Genomic DNA, 14181 nt, shown 5'->3' with positions numbered 1-14181 from the left:
TGTTTTGGGGAGTGTGTGTGTGTGTGTGTCTGTGTTCAATTGTTTTATGGCATTGCATCATCATATAGGGTGGTGGTGGATTTCAGGAAACACATACCAAAATCAGTGAACATTGTAATTTGCAAGTAGCTCTGAATCTTAGCACTCCATTCCCTACTTTATTAGACTTTCAAAAACTACAAGAGACAGCAAATCTTCCCACCCACCATCCTATTTCAAAATAGAACAAATCTAGACACAGATTAGGGAATAATAGAGGGTTGAGCAAACAGAAGGGAAAGCCTCTCCCACTGACGCTGAATAACAGAACTAAAGAGAAAAACAAGAGCTCTGTCACTAATGAGGAAAAACCAAAGGAAGACCACATGTAATCTCAAGTGTACCAAAGACATAACTCCTGAAAAATCAGACCTTGATGCCCACGGGATGGAAGTCTCCAATGAATGACCCCAGAATACAATAGGGATTAGGAAATGAATGGAAAGAGTGAATATAACTCAAGAAAAACAAGATGCAACACTGAAAGAGCTTGTAACCGAGATTTTAGCAGTGAAAAATTTCATCCAGAAAATATATAACAAGTTGACAAGCATGGAAAGCAGAATTAATCTAGCTGAAGAAAGAATGTCAGAAATTGAAGACCAGAACATGGAATTAACCTGATCTGTAAGCAACATAGAAGGAAAACTCAGAAAGAAAGAACAAAACCTACAAGAAATGTGCGATCACACCAAAAGGACAAACCTATGCCTGATTGGTACCCCAGAAGAAGAAAGAAAAATGGAGAACAACTTGGAGCAAGTATTCCAGGAGGTAATCCAAGAAAAATTTCCCCATCTCACCAGAGATGTGACCAGCCAAGCACAAAAGATACAGAGAACCCCCACAAGGCATCATATGAGAAGACCAATCCCAAGACACATAGTAATTTGCCTACACAAAGTAGGCACAAAGGAAAAAATCCTAAAGGCAGCAAGAAAGAAAGGTCAGACTACCTACAGGGAAAAATCAATCAGAATAGCAGCAGACCTATTGACAAAAACACTGCAAGCAAGAACAGACTGGAGTCCAATATTTAAAGTCCTCAGAGATAAACAATATCAACCAAGAGTTTCCTATTCAGCAGTGATGGAGAATTAAAATCCTTCCCAGACAACCAGGACCTAAGAGATTATGCAGCTTCCAGACCAACTCTACAGGAGCCACTTAAAAAGGTATTAAGCAAAGAAGAAAGGAAAAAAAAAAAAGAATGACTACACAGCAGAGCACAGAATCAATAGAGAATACAACACAGCAAGAAACTTGAAAACACACACACACATAAATTAACCCCAAAGCCAAAAGAAAACAAGCAAACAAAGAAAGAACTTCATAAGAACCTCATGACAGGGAAAAACAATCACATTTCAATAATCAGCCTGAATGTGAATGGACTAAATGCAACACTGAAAAGACACAGAATGGCAAACAGGATAAGAAACCATGATCCAATTATTTGCTGCATCCAGGAAACTCATTTCACAACAAGGGATGCACATGACTCAAAGTTAAAGGATGGAAAACGAGTTTCCAGGCAAATGGATCACAAAAGAAGGCATGAGTTGGTGATCTTAATATCAGACAAAACAACCTTTAAGCTATCAAAAATTTTAAAAGATGCAAAAGGACACTACATTATGATAAAAGGTCTAATCCATCAACAAGAAATGTTCATTGTAAACATATATGCAACTGACACAAGAGCACCAGCATTTATAAAGCAACTATTAAGTAAACTAAAAAAAGATATTGACTAACACTATTATATTGAAAAAAAGATATTGACTAACACTATTATAGCAGGGGACTTGAATACCCCACTAATAGCCCTAGATATATCATCAAGGTAAAAAATTAACAAGGAGATCAAGAATCTAAACTTGACACTAGACCAAATAGATTTAATAGATAGCTACAACAACAACAGAATATACATTCAACTCATCACCACATAAAATGTACTCCAAGATTGATCACATCCTTGGCCATAAATCAAGCATCAACAAATTCCATAAGGTTGAAATATTGCCTTGTACCTTCTTAGACCACAGTAGAATAAAAATAAATATCAACACCAACAAAATTTCCCCAAAGACCACAAAGACATGGACACTAAGCAGCATGATGCTGAATAACTTCTGGGTCAACACTGAAACCAAAGCAGAAATTAAAAGCTTCCTGGAAACAAATGAAAATGAAGAAACATCATCCCAAATCAATGGGTTGCCATGAAAACAGTTCTAAGTGGGGAATTTATATCTCTACGAGCACACATCAAGAAAATGGAACAAACACAAGTTGAGAATCTAACAAATCACCTAAGAGAGCTGGAAAGAGTGGACTACCAAAACCTCAACCTTAGCAGAAGATTCCAAATCACCAGAATAAGAGCCCAAATACAGGTCTTGGAAGACAAAAATATCATAGAATACATGAACAGAACAAAAAGCTGGTTCTTTGAAAGAATTACCAAGATGATGGACCCCTAGCCAGAATGACCAAGTAAAAGAGAGAAAAAACCCAAATAAAAACAATCAGAAATGCAAAAGATCAAATCACAACTGAACCCGAAAAAATACAAAAGATTATCAGAGATTACTATGTACACCTATATGGAAACAAACTTTATAACCTAAAAGAAATGGAGGACTTTCTGACATCACACAACCGCCCCAGGTTGAAACAAGAAGACATTGAGGCATGAAATAGACCAATAACAACCCAGGAAATTGACTCTGTCATATGAAAACTACCTAAAAAAGAAAAACCCTGAACCAGATGGCTTTCTAGTAGAATTCTACAAAATGTACAAGGAGGAGCTGATACCAATCCTACTGAAAGTATTCCAGGCAATTGAAAAAGATAGGATTATCCCCAAATAATTTTATAAAGCAAACATCACACTGACACCCACACCGGGTAAAGTTCCAACAAAAAAAGAGAACTGTAGGCCTATATCGCTTATGAAAATAGAGGCAAAAAACCCTCAGCAAGATTCTAGCAAATCAGATCCAAAAGCACATCTCAAAAATCATCCACATTGACCAAATAGGCTTCATCCCCGGGATACAGGACTGGTCCAACATTCACAAGATCATAAATGTAATTAAATACATCAACAGATGTAAAAACAAGAACCACGTGATTATCTCATTAGATGCAGAAAAAGCTTTTGATAAAATCCAGTATCCCTTCTTGATAAAAACCCCAAAACACCTAGGTATAGAAGGAATACCTCAAAATAGTAAGTACCATCTACAATAAACCTACAGCTAACATAGTGCTAAGTTCCAGAAACTGGAAACATTTCCCCTGAAAACTGAAACAAGACAATGCTGCTCACTCTCACCCCTCTTGTTCAACATGTCCGGGAAGTCCTAGCTAGGGCAATTAGACGAGAGAAGGAAATTGGGGGTATCCAAACAGGAAAAGAGGAATTCAAGTTACCCCTCTTTGCAGATGATATGATCCTATACCTGGAAAATCCAAGAGAATCTGTCAAAAACATGCTTGTATGGATAAAGTACTTTGGCAAAGTCTCAGGGTACAAAATAAATGTGCAAAAGACAGTTGCATTCCTATACACCACCAATAAGAAGGCAGAGACCAAAATTAAAAGCACAATCTCATTTACAATAGCCACACACACACACAAAAGAAATACCTTGGCATCTTCCTAACCAGAGAAGTGAAAGACATTTACAATGAGAACCATAAAACACTGCTCAAAGAAATCCACGAAGACACAAACAAATGGAAATATATTCCATGCTCAAGGATAGGAAGAATCAACATTGTTAAAATGTCCATCCTACCAAAGGCAATCTGCAGATTCAATGCAATGCCCATTAAGTTATCAACATCATTTTTCTCAGACCTGGAAATGACAGTACAGAAATTCATATGGAAACATAAATGGCCATAAAAAACCAAAACAATCCTTAGCAAAAGAAACAAAGCAGGAGGTATCACACTTTCAGACTTCAAACTTTACTATAAGGCTACAATAATCAAAACAGCATGGTATTGGTACAAGAACTGACTTATAGACCAATGGAACAGGATAGATATTCTGGAAGCAAAACCTCATTTCCTCAACCAACTCATCTTTGACAAAGTTAGCAACAACAACCACTGGGGAGAGGAGGACCTATTCAATAAATGGTGCTGGGAAAACTGGCTGATCACATGCAGAAGGTTGAAACAGGACCCCTATCTATCACCACCATAAACAAAAAGTAACTCTAAGTGGATCAAAGACCTAAATATAAAACCTTAAACTATAAGAACCTTAGAAAACACAGGAGACACCCTTATGGAAATTGGAACAGACAAATAATTCCTGTTTCAAACCCTAAGTGCCCATACCATAAGAAATAAGATAGACAAGTGAGACCTCATCAAACTGACAAGCTTCTGCAAATCAAAAGAAAGCATCAAGAGAGCAGGGAGACAGCACACAGAATGGGGAAAAAATATTTGCCAACTGTATATCTGATAAAGGCCTAACATCTAGGATCTGCAAGGAACTCAAATGCACTGAAAGGAAAAAAATTAATACCGCCTTTCAAAAGTGGGCAAAAGACATGAATAGATACTTCTCAAAAAGAGATATACCAGCAGTCAACAGATACATGTAAAAGTGCCCAGCCTCACTAATCATCAGAGAGTGTAAATCAAAACCACACTGAGATACCACCTAACCCCAGTAAGAATGGTCATCATTAATAAAACAAAGAACAATGGATGGCAGCAAGGATGCGGAGAAAAAGAACACTTCTACACTGCTGGTGGGAATGCAAACTAGTGCAACCTCTTTGGAAGACAGTGTGGTGATTTCTGAAAGAACTAGAAATTGACCTTCCATATGACCCAGAAATTCTACTATGGGAATATACCTGGTGGAACTCAAATCATTCTACAAAAACGATACCTGTACACATATGTTTGTTGTAGTTCTATTTACAATAGCAAAAACATGGATCCAACCATGTTGCCCATCAAAGCTGGACTGGATTAAAAAATGTGGTACATATACACAATGGAATGTTATGAAGCCATAAAGAAGGACAAACATATGGACTTGACAGCAACTTGGATGGATTTAGAGTCTATCATACTCAGTGATCTATCATAGAAATAAAGAACAGAGTACCATATGTTCTCACTCATAAGCAGACCTTGAACAATTATCATAATACTATAATTAAGAGATTGGCAGTAATGGTAAACTGTCAGGGGAGTGGGGTTGGAGTGGCAATTGAGGGAAACTGCTAGGGGAGGGAGGGGCACACCTCATCAACAAGGATACCTACACATTCAACTTTTGTATACCTAACCCTGAATTGTACCCCATATTTTTACAATTAAAAAGAGAGAGAATTAAATTATGTAACATGGAAAGTACTAAATACATAGTAAACCTTCATAAAATCAGAGCTAATTTGCTTCTTATAATAAACAAAGGGTTCAATTTCTATTTGAAATTTTAGTTTGGCTCGTAGGATTTAGTTTGGTAATAAGAATAAAATAGCTTACAAAAATTCTTGGTTTCATGAAACAATTCTAGATATCAGGAATGGCCATAGGTTTTTTTTTTTTTTTTTGCCAACTACAATAAAATGGTGATAAGACTAACAGTAGACACGCTCCCTCCCCATCCTCAGTCATCAACTTTCTAGCCATTCATCACTTAATGTGCTGCTGAGAACCCTGAAGGAGTTGAGAAAACAATTGCCAACTGACTGTCTTGCTAGGATGAGCTATGGCACCACTAGAGAGAGGGAAGTAAAACTGATTTGTGGGAGGCCAACATTTACAAAACACAATCCCATTGGGTTAGTTACAACTATTAAATTTTCCAAACAAAAATAAAAGGCTTACTAAGTAACAAATCACATTAAAAGGAGCAAAGCAAAAAAAAAAAAAAAAAAATCTTGCTGTTAGATAATATTGCAACTTTTTAAAATACATTTATGCAGCCAAAGATGTCATACTCTGTTTCTGAAATATGTCTCTTCTGTTAATGGAATGTATTCTTTCATGAACTAAAGCCATTTTATCCTTTTTTTCTGGAACTGATTGATTCTGAAGACATCTATGACTCACCAAAACATGACAACTTGTGACTCTTGCTCATAGAAGCCCATATGTCTGAGAAACATACTTTTCCAAATATGGGAATCATTGTTTTCTTTCTGTTACTGATGAGCCTCTCTGTTCATCCCAAGAATCATCCATCTCAAGGTTGGGTGGCCTTGATTTAACACTAAGAGAGAGGATAAGAAAGGGTATTTGCATTCCCAGCTATGATAGATAATCAACTACTTTATTAATTAAAAATGTACTGAAGGCCGGGTGCAATGACTCAGGCCTGTAATCCCAGCCTTCTGAGAATCCGAGGTGAGGTGATTGCCTGATCCCACAGATTCGAGAACAGCCTGGACAACTTGGCAAGACCTCATCTCTACAACAGATCAAAAAATTAACCGGACGTGGTAGTGAGCGCCTGTAGTTCTGTCTACTTGGAAGGCTGAGGAGGAAGAGTCACTTGAACCCAGCAAGTCGAGGCTGAGGTGGTGTGAGCATGCCACTGCACTCCAGCCTGGTGACAGAGTGAGACTCCAATTAATGAAAAAGGAGAAGAAGAAGAAAAAAAAAGAAAAAGAATATATTGAAGACTTGAAGTACCTGTAATATGTACTGGTAGACATGACAATAAAATGATGTAATCTCGGATCTCATGGAAGTTTAGGTACATAAACAGATAACTGTGTTACTATGTAATAAGGAGTATGGTAAAGAGAAGCAAAAATTGTAATGGGACAATCAAAGAGTCTAACCAAGCTCAGAAGGTTCTCTGAGGAAGGAGAGAGAAAGAGCAAGTGGGAGCTCCCTTAGGGAGTCTTTAGATCATTTCAGGCCTGAAGAATGCAAAGTGGGCATTTACTCACTATTTCCAAGAAAAAAGATCACCAAATACATATTATTATTTTTACTCCCATTTGTAAAATGTGGAAACAGATACTTAGAGTGAAGTGGACTTATCCATAATGTTTACTTTCAAAGCATTGATGTGTTTTTAGAAAAACAGCTGTAAAATATCTCAAAGAAATCTTCAAGAAAAAGGTCTAACAAAATACCTATATAATGTGACTAGAGCTACTTTAAAAATAAAATAGGAAATATTTAATTCAGGATAATATTTTAATTAATTGGAATTAAAATATACATTATTGTCTGGTTTTAATAAGCATTTGTTACTATTTACTTGGTGAACAGTTTAAGTGCTTAGAAGATCATATATGAAAAAGCGTAGGTTTAGTCATTAAATATATCATAGGCTTTTGGGGATAGAGATGGAACAATTATCAGGTTTTGTCAATTTTACCTCTATTCCTTTCACCCTGTCTTCAATTCATCAGCCATCCTCTTTTATCTACAGTTTTGTAAAAGCCTCTTTACAACTTCCTTACCCAATCTCTTACCTCCCTTCAACCTGTTCAATGTAGCCAGAATGATCTTTTGAAAACCCATTGTTGCATATGTCACATTTAAGAAGGAGAAGTGCATCTCTGGTTCCATTCTACTCTCCAATACCAAAAACATTCAGTGAAAACAATAAGCACATCTATTAACCCTAGCTTCTTTCTCTCATTTATATATTCCCTTCCTGAGCACGCAGACACATACTACTTTATGTTAGAAGAGATTAAACTGTCAGTTGGTGAGTTCTTTTACTAGTGAGACTTTTCTTCCACCACTGTTAACTTTTTCACAAAACTTATAAAAACATTTTATTTAATAAGAATTGTAATACAAGAGAGGACAGCATAGAATTTAGACTAATATGTACAAAGAGGAAAGGTAAAAGGAAACTTACAAAGCGAAAGCACGTGAAGAATAACCCCCAAATCTTATAAGATGAAATGATATTTGTCACCAAATATTTTCTCAATTTATAGAAAGTCAACAATTTTTTATTATTTAAGAGCTCAAAAATATTTAAGAACATAAGGGACAAAAATAAGTAATTAAATTAATGAACTAAAATAGCGAGGCAATAAGGTCAGGAATAAAATAAAAGTAAAGCCGGGTTCAGTGGCTCAGCCTGTAATCCCGTGCCTTTGAGAGGCTGAGGTGAGTGGATTGCCTGAGCCCACGGGTTCGAGACCCACCTGGGCAACTTGGCGAGACCTCATCTCTACAATAAATCAAAAATCAGCTGGGCGTGGTAGCATGTGCCTGTAGTTCCAGCTACTTGGAAAGGTGAGACGGAAGGATTGCCGGAACCCAGCAAGTCGAGGCTGCAGTGACTGGGAGTGGCCACTGCACTCCAGTCTGGGTGACAGAGTGAGACTCCAACTCAAAAAAAAAAGTGAAAAATATAACCATCATTGAAACCTGCATTAAATGCACCATCTCTACTGGAGGAAATAATGTTAGTGTTAGGAAGACTAAGGAGACTGGCCTAAAGAAATAGCTATCATTTTAAAAAATAATTAGGAAAGAAGATGTTTATAAAAGAGAGACAAAAGAGATAAAACATACATATAACTGGTGTCACTGAGAATGTAATCAGGACACATAAAATAAAATAATAAATTAAATATTTGATTGTGTCACCCTTGCTTAAAATGTCAAAATACTTCCAATTTTTTGACAAAAGAGTCCAAACCCTTTCTGTATTGACAAATTTCTTTATGGTTTTTTCCTGTGTACCATCCTTGGAAATTTTCCTTCCTTTTATTTCTTACTTTCCATCTGTATTGGCCTCCCTCCTGTCTCTACTGGCCTCCCTCCTGCCTTTGTACATGATGCTGTTATATGTCTCAGGAATGACCTCCACTCAACACTCCATCAACATTGTCTGTGTTCAAGAAATTTCTATTGTCTGATAAAATCAAATTTATTTTCAAAGAACTTCAAGTCATTCATTTAATAAATAATTATAATTATTTTCCTCCATTGTAGAGGAAGGGCACTCAATAAAATCTGAAAATTTCATGTATATTTGGAAATATACCTCAGCCTTGGCAAGGCATACATTTGATGTAATAAATAAAAGAGTTATATAATGAAATATTTGATCTATTTTATTTGTATTGGTTACTTTTTCATTGAGACTAATTATCTGAAAGATTTATCCTATTTGTCTTCCATAAATATTTTCTTTTCTATTTCTTTAATTACTTTTCATTTTTTTAGGTCAGTTTGCTCAAATCTGCCTAGCTCTGACATTATTTCAGATGCTCAAGACACATTGTTGAATGAATAGGGAAAATTTAGATTAAAAAATAAATGAAATGGTAGTAAGCAGCCAGGCAGAATGGAGAAAGAGTGGGAGAGAAGACTGATTTTTAAAAATAAGGCATGTTATAAAGAAGGACAAAATTATGAACTTCACAGCAACTTGGATGGATTTAGAGTCTGTAATCCTCAGTGATCTATCACGAAAACAAAGAATTGAGTACCAAATGTTCTCACTCATAAGTGGACCCTGAACAATTATCATAAAACTATAAGAAAGGGATTGGCAGTAGTGGGAAACTTCCAGCGGAGGGAATGGGGGGCGGGGCACACTTCATCAGTAAGTGTAACTGATCTCAAATCAAGTGGTGATGTGGGACCCAAAGTAAGGTCCAAACTTGACCTCTACAATGATCATTTGTATACCTAACCCTGAAGTGTACCCCATATCTTTAAAATAAAAATTAAAAAATAACAATAAAAATAAGGCATGTGAAAAGTCAAGAAAGTATTAGGAGTCTTGCAGATACTTCAAGGAGTGCAATCTGGCTGGCCATTTAAGATATCTAAGTGGAGTGTGACAGATATGGCTGGACAGTTTAAGGGACCAATGATAGAAGTCCTCATATTTCAAATATGAATTCACAACACTGAGTGTGATGGAAAACCATTGAATGTTCAAGGTGATTTGATCTTGTTAGTGTTTTAGAATAATAACTGGCTATTGAGAAGAAGAAGTGAGTGTGAATTATTGGAGTCTTCTTGATCTTACCCAGTTAGAGTGAAACACACAGTAGACATTCAAGACAGGATTGTTAATTTGACAGCAGCTCTCTTGGCCCTGAAATGTTTCCTGTAAAGGCCTTCCATTAGTCAGAAAAAGGGAAGTTTCCTCATACCCCATGTAGAGCTTCTGCACCAAGAAAAATTTCTTTCATCTGTTTCACAATTTCAAGCTGATCAAGGGTTATTGCCCATTTTGCTTTGATTTTGAATGATAAATATTTCTCATATGCCTTTCAGGAAGTTAATTACAATTGTGGGTGACTATACCATTGATATACTGCTATGTCTCAAAGTCAAACTCATAATTTTGAAAATCCAAAGCCACTTGGCTAGAATTTGCTTGACTCAGACTTTGAACTATTTAATGAGTGTCACCATAGAACGCTGTTTCATGAAGCCAGTGCCCAACCTGGGCAGCATTTGTTGCATCCTGTCCTTGTATGTTGCTGCTTAAACGAAGACTTGGAGGCTCCCTAATTTTTTTTGGTTTAGGCTCAACAGAGAATCTACATTCTACAATCATTTCTTTCAGAAGCAACTAAAAACAGACTTGGTATGTTTAAACCCCTTCAGTTCTGTTATATAGATGACTAATTTCTTGAGGGTCAAGAGTACCATTTATGTAGTCAGACAGACTATACCATTTATTAGCTGCATGACTTTGTGCAAGTTACTTAAATTCTCTGAACCTCAGTTTCTCCATCGGGAAAATAGGAATAATAATAACACTTTCTTTATAGGGCTGGTGGGAGTATTACATGAGAAAATAGATATAAAAATACCCAATATATTTTCTGATCCATTTTTAAGGGCTCAATAAATGATAGCCATTACTATTTACAGGATTATCATTATTTCCCCCATCTCAACATAGAGTTCAGCATTTTGCACTTAGAGAACACTCTGTAAATGTTTGTGGAATTTAATGTTCTGGTTCCTAATAAAGCAGAACATATTTTTTTATCCCAAATAGTAAAGGTAATACAAAATAAGCCACAAGAATTTATAATAATAAATTAAAATTTAGCTAACAAGAAATTTTGACAAGTCAATTGAGATATAATTAATTTTTAAAATAAGTTTACAAAATATTGGATAAGGATATCTGGGAAAATAGAACCCCAGCCCTTCGACAAAGACTATGTGTCCCTAGGGGTTATTTTTTCCCTGAAGAACATTAATTTAGTATTTCTTAAAAAAAAGAAATTCTATGGTCTAATAAAAATGGGAGTGACTGATAGTTTTCTTTAAAAGTACTCCCCAAAGTTTTAAGTATACTGATGTATAATATGATTCTCTAAGAAAGAGCTATGCTATATATCATTTCTTAATATTTTTTACCTAGAACCCCCCCCCCCCAGCATTTATTAACATCTCTCAGAACAGGTGTTCCACAGAAGTCATTTGGGGAATTACTACACTAAAATAACAGAAAATGGTATGCCTATTATTTTTTTGAGGAACTATTGTTAACTCAAATAGTCCATGAAGAATGCCTAAGAAAAGAAAATATAGTGAGATTTCTGCCAATTTACTCATTTAATCCATGAAAAACTCATGTATTGAAACTGAAGCAAGTGAAAGAGATAATAGGATCATGGTAATCATTTTATTTTTTATTTTTTTGAGTTGGAGTCTAACTCTGTCGCCCAGACTGGAGTGCAGTGGCCGCTCCCGGCCACCGCAGCCTCGACCTGCTGGGCTCCGGCGATCCTTCCGCCTCAACCTTCCAAGTAGCCGGAATTACAGGCATGCGCTATGACGCCCGGCTGATTTTTTGATTTATTGTAGAGATGAGGTCTTGCTGCCCAGGCGGGTCTTGAACCCTTAGGTTTAGGTAATCCACTCACCTCAGCCTCCCAAAGGCACGGGATTACAGGCTGAGCCACAGAGCCCGGCTATGGTAATTATTTTAACTTGGAAGTCTTCATGGTTGATTTTGTGTGTCAACATGACTGGATTAGGGATACCTAGACAGCTGGTAAAGCATTAATTATTCTCAATGCTTCAGTAGACACTGAGCTGGCTCCTTTTCTGTTAAAAAGAAAACTTAGGTTGTTTGGCATTTGGTTAAAATGATTGGGCTGCCTCAGGTATATCTGTGAAGATATTTCTGGAGAGGATAGATGCTTGAGTTGGTGGAATGAGTGGAAAAGATCTGCCTTTAGTTTGAGTAGGTACCATACAATCAGGTGGAAGCCTGAATGAAAAAAAAAAGTCAAAGAAAGGGTGACTTCTTGCTCATTGTTTTGAAGCCAGGACACCCTTCTCCTGGTTTGGATGTCAGGACTCCGGTTTCTCTGGTTACTGGTCTCCAGAACTCATACTAGTGGTCCCTTGGGCTCTCAGGTCTTCGGCATTGGACCAAGAGTTACACTATTAGCTTCCTTGGTTCTGAAGCTTTCAGATTTGGACTGAGTGACGCTACCAGCTTCCCCGTTCTGAAGTTTTTGGACTTGGACTGAGCCACACTACAGGCTTGCCTGCTTCTCTGATTTGCAGACAGTCTATTGTGAGATATATCGGCCTTCATAATGGAGTGAGCCAATGCCCATAATAAATTCATTTGTCTCTCTCCCTCTCTGTGTGTCTCTCTCATTCTCTCTCTCTCGATATATGTGTATGTGTGTGTATGTATGTGTATATATATATATTAAATCAGTTCTATTTCTCTGAAAAACCCTGTTTAAAAAAGAAGTCAAACATCAAGATTTTGTTTAGTGTTAGAAATTTCTTCCCACATGAGGTCTTTAGATCTATAATCATCTCCCTGGGAAGATGGTGAATTCTATCATTTTGGTAGCTAACATTGATGATGATCTGGCCCTGAATCAGCTTTGACCTTACCTAGGACTTTTAAGAGTCTATCTATGATTAATAAAGTACAAGGATACTGCACAAAGTGGATAAGAAATATTTTATGAAATTTATTTCTGAATGAATCTTGTATTTCGGCTATTTGTATTGTCTTGTTTCAACTACAAACTCTCTTATAGTTTGACTCTTCTTTTGACTGTCCTGTTTCTTAAATTTACTGAATAATTCTCTAGTTTCAACTCAATACCCTCCCTCTTGAAAAAGCACAAAAAGCATCTGCTTTCATCTTAGTTAAGTCTCATAACTTCCTGGATATGTCTAGGTTCATCTCTACCAACATTCCTATGTCCTAGGCCCTTAGTTGTGCACAATGAACACACAGTCATCCAATCAGTCTAATGTATTCAAGTGTACTCTTTGAGCAACTGCATGAACAAGACTCCAAACCTATGCAACATGTCTACACTTACTTTTGTTATACTTTATGTCAGTATTTAAAAATGTTCCCCAAATTCGTTGTTTCCCAGAATATTTACCAAAAACTCAGTGTTTATTATCAACAATCCTTATTTGCTGCCAACTTGTAAATTATTGGTGAGAAGCTGCACCAACTCTTTAGATTCTGTGTGTTTTTTAAGAGAAGTATTTAATCCCCAGGAAATGACAAAGGTCATTAAATGTTTAACAAGAAAGCTTCTAGGGTCTCATTCATTAATTCAACATGTATTTATTGCCTGCCCACAATATGCCTGACATTGAACTAGGGATATAATGATAAACAAACACATGCCTGGTCTTTAGTTTCACAGAGCTTACAGTTTAATCAGGTAGAGCAAATTAAGCAGGCAATTACAAGGTAGCATATTAAGTGCTAAAATAGATGTCAAAACAGGTTGTTATGGGAGGGCATGGTTGGGTCTTTACATTTTGCCAATGAGTGAGATCCCAATATATAGGGGAGGCTTTTCAGAGAAGGTAACTTTTATTCTGAGATATGAAATAAGCATAATTTAGTCAAGTAAGTAAAGGATATGGGATTACTTTACTAGAAAGGAAGGCAGAGGCCAATGACAGTGATGGAGGTAGGGTGTGGTAGTTAGAGGGAATCAAATGCACAAAGTCTGAAGTACATGATTTAGCTTAGGAGCCATAGTGGGTGAGAATGTGAGACAAGTAAATGAAGCTAGAGAGCTATGTAAAAATTATACATGTAAAAATTGTACATAGTAGCCGGGCTCGGTGGCTCAGCCTGTAATCCCACGCCTTTGGGAGGCTGAGGTGAGTGGATTG

Source organism: Carlito syrichta, unplaced genomic scaffold, assembly GCF_000164805.1.
Source record: "Carlito syrichta isolate Samal-C Ts95f unplaced genomic scaffold, Tarsius_syrichta-2.0.1 Scaffold301881, whole genome shotgun sequence".
NCBI lineage: Eukaryota > Metazoa > Chordata > Mammalia > Primates > Tarsiidae > Carlito > Carlito syrichta.
This window is presented reverse-complemented; position numbering follows the sequence as displayed.